The following is a 4,282-nucleotide window of genomic DNA, read 5'->3' as shown; positions in this document are numbered from 1 at the left end:
GTGACTGGCTGGTGCGGGGGCCACTCAGCCTCGGAGGAAAATGAGTAGCTATGGCATATAAATGCGCATAGCGACCGGTGCCAGCATGGTAGGTAAACATTGGATTTTAGGATTATTGAGATATTGGGAAAATCCTACAATGCTGCAGTGAGCACCAAAGTTGTGACATAATAACACAAAGAAACTGCATTTACATTTACATTTTGTGACGGGGGTTTTACACTCCATTCGGCGAGATGCTCTGATGCCCCCCTACATTAATCTCACCCAGGCTGAGTGGGGTCGGGGAAAGCCAGCACCACGCGATTGCCCAGATAGTCACCCATTCGTATACTAATTACGAGGAACGTTGCTTAACTTTAGTGATCAATTTTGAACTGTTGCATTTAACGTGCTATCTTTCATGTTAAAAGTTGAAATGATTGTTAATCTCCGATCACACTCGGAGACTATGCTCAAGCAGTCTCCAAGCATTCTCAGAGGTTAGCAAATACTTTAACATGAGATTGACTTTTACAGGGTTTATATACGCGACCTGGAAAAACTGGAAAAGTTATGGAATCTGAAAATCGGTCAAAAAGTCATGGAATCTGAAAATCGGCCAAAAAGTCATGGAATCTGAAAATCGGCCAAAAAGTCATGGAATCTGAAAATCAGCCAAAAAGTCATGGAATCTGAAAATCAGCCAAAAAGTCATAGAAAATCGTGAAAATTCAAAGAAAACCTGGAAAAGTCATGGAATTTGCCACCCCGGTCAAAAATTAAAAATGTTCAAATTAAATATCTAGTTTTTTTCCGAAAAATGGCCTGCGGCGCATTCCGCCTCGTATTCCTTGACGTTCTGCATATTGCATATTTTATTTAAATGAAGGGGTAATCTTACTGATTTTTAGATACCTCCGCCACCTGATCTTCTGGAAAACTCATGGAAATTTTCTGTAAAAGTCATGGAATAGTCATGGAATTTCATTCCGGGAAAAGCGTATAAAAACCCTGCCATATCTCATCAATAAATGACTATAAGCCTCGTATTCCTTGACGTTCTGCATATTGCATATTTTATTTAAATGAAGGGGTAATCTTACTGATTTTTAGATACCTCCGCCACCTGACCTTCTGGAAAACTTATGGAAATTTTCTTTAAAAGTCATGGAATAGTCATGGAATTTCATTCCGGGAAAAGCGTATAAACCCTGCCATATCTCATCAATAAATGACTATAAGCATAAGTATGTAGGTACCTCCATAGATTATTCGTAGTACTTCTACTCCCTGCCATATCTCATCAATAAATGACTATAAGCATAAGTATGTAGGTACCTCCATAGATTATTCGTAGTACTTCTACCAGATTCATAGAATCAAATGAACTCATGAATTGATGATTTGATGAATGAAACACCAATGCAATCCCAGGAATGTGTGATTGTACGCTGTAGGGACCACAATAATAGTAGTAGCCTACTGCTGGAGTAAAGGGACTTTTCAGTCCTATGCGAGCAGTATAAATAAGCACTATTATTATTGAGATTGAAGATCCCGGGGGTAAATAAACGAATCTTCAAAAGCTGAGTTCGAAAGGTCTTATCGTCCCGAATGCGAAGAGAGAATTACCTATTCGTAGTGCCATAAATATATGTTACATACAGATCATAGAATGAAAACCTATGTATTCGTTTCCATAGGTATGTGTATGTATGTAGATGATGTTTTGTCACCTATTTGTATTGCCGTATACCTACATCATACAATACATATACAGGTCATAGGATCTAAACCTATGTACCTATTAGTACTTCTAATAGATATGTAGGTATGTGTACTATGTACAATGCAACAGATTCATAGAATCAAATGAACTCATGAATTGATGATTTGATGAATGAAACACCAATGCAATCCCAGGAATGTGTGATTGTACGCTGGCTAATCTCTGTGTATATGCAATGTCTATGTTTACTCGTATTATATGTAATCTATGTACATACATGTACATTCCTAGGTAGGTAACCTCTGTGTACTTTATGTGTCATGCAGTCATGACACCTGCATTCCGATGTATAGGTATGTACTCTATGTACATTCCTGATGCTAATGCATGTCACCTTACAATACAGGGTATTGGAAATGTATTGTGTGATTTATAACGAGCCAAACTTCTTGTATTTAGTACAAACTTTAGCCGTCCTTAAACTAAGTAAGTTGGTAGTACCGGTGATTTAAAGCCAAGTCAGTAGCGCGGCAGGCGATAGCATGTTGACCAAATAAAGTGGTGAAATATTAAAGGGTCCTTCAACAAACTAAGTTGGTAGTACCGGGGATTTAAAGCCAAGTCAGTAGCGCGGCAGGCGATAGCAGGTTGACCAAATAAAGTGGTGAAATATTAAAGGGACTACTGTTGAAATAAAGAGACAACCGTTTCCCTTGAAAATGTCCATGAAATAGACGAAACTCCGAGTCGGGATATAAAAACCTACTCGTAAGTACCTATCACCTTACAATACAGGGTATTGGAAATGTATTGTGTGATTTATAACGAGCCAAACTTCTTGTATTTAGTACAAACTTTAGCCGTCCTTCAACTAAGCAAGTTGGTAGTACCGGTGATTTAAAGCCAAGTCAGTAGCGCGGCAGGCGCAGGCGATAGCATGTTGACCAAATAAAGTGGTGAAACATTAGAGAGACTACTGTTGAAATGAAGAGACAACAGAAGAGACAACCGTTTCCCTTGAAAATGTCTATGAAATAGACGAAACTCCGAGTCGGGATATAAAAACCTACTCGTAAGTACCTATCCCTTTTTATATATAACTTAAGTAAAATGTATAAAGCAATAGACGAAACTCCGAGTCGGGATATAAAAACCTACTCGTAAGTACCTATCCATTTTTATATATAACTTAAGTAAAATAGTATAAAGCGACATGTCCTAATTCAAAAGTCTAAATAAAGAACTACACCGATTCCCCATGGATCACTACGCCACTGTTTATATGTATGAAAATATTAGATACACTATTTGTCTCCCCAGTTAATTTCCCCCCGTCTAGACTGAACCCTGAAGATTTCCATAAAGTTGTTCTATTTCTGTCTTTCTGTCCCCAATTTTCCCATTACTATCCCTGAAATAACTAAAATTCCCTGACGGGGTACACCGTCCTCCCATGTCATCCCTTTTTAGCTTTCCCATTTCGCCCCCCTTGGTCTGGAAATGGGAATTTCCCCCTTCTAGTCTTCCTATTTCGCCCTCCTTTAGTCTGGGAACGGGAATTTCGTCCCCCTTTAGTCTGGGAACGGGAATTTCGTCCCCCTTGATTCGTCCAAATTCAAAATTCTGCTTTTCCATTGGCTATTACACTTGTAAGATACTTTTCCATACTTTGGTGATTTAGGGCACAGGACAGCCACACTACCATCACGTTACGTCACGTCATGTGATAGTAATAGTAGTGTGGCTGTCCAGAACGAAATTACCTATAATATTATGGGAAAACTTTAAATTTAAACTATGTACTATGCACCTACAACCTACATCTATCTGACTCCCCATAGTCCCCACTTCACGTGACGTGATGGTAACCCCATGACTTCACGTGACGTGATGGTAAGCCCATGACTTCACGTGACGTGACGTGATGGTAGTGTGTTTCTACCTTTACTTTCCGATGTTCTCATTTTATCCTCTCCCCCATTCTTCCTCTACAGTCTACAACCCCATTCCGAGACGTCTCGTACCCTCATTTTCTTCCAGATGAGGAAAAACCCCATGACTTCACGTGACGTGATGGTAACCCCATGACTTCACGTGACGTGATGGTAAGCCCATGACTTCACGTGACGTGATGGTAGTGGGTTTCTACCTTTACTTTCCGATGTTCTCATTTTACCCTCTCCCCCATTCTTCCTCTACAGTCTACAACCCCATTCCGAGACGTCTCGTACCCTACTTTTCTTCCAGATGGGGAATAATGGGGATTTGCTGAATGGGGACACCGAGCGCCCCCGTTACCCATTGACCTAAAATATAAATGGGGGGTAATAATTTTACAAAACCCAACCCCCATTGACCTAAATTTCGTGAAATGTGAAAAATCTTCCCTTGCTTTCTTGCTACTTAAGAACATACGTAACTAGCGTTCATGGGATGAAAGTTCAACTTAGGCCTTGCTTTGGCCATGTGGTCACGCCCAAACTTTGGGATTAAACTAAACTTTTGTTTGAGGTTTGAGGGTAATTTTGTTGTCCTCTTGTGGAAGTTGAGTGATGGGGAATAATGGGGATT

This window comes from Diaphorina citri, unplaced genomic scaffold, assembly GCF_000475195.1.
Source record: "Diaphorina citri unplaced genomic scaffold, Diaci psyllid genome assembly version 1.1 scaffold428, whole genome shotgun sequence".
Classification (NCBI taxonomy): domain Eukaryota; kingdom Metazoa; phylum Arthropoda; class Insecta; order Hemiptera; family Psyllidae; genus Diaphorina; species Diaphorina citri.
The sequence above is the reverse complement of the archived record's forward strand: the minus strand, read 5'-3'. Positions refer to the sequence as shown.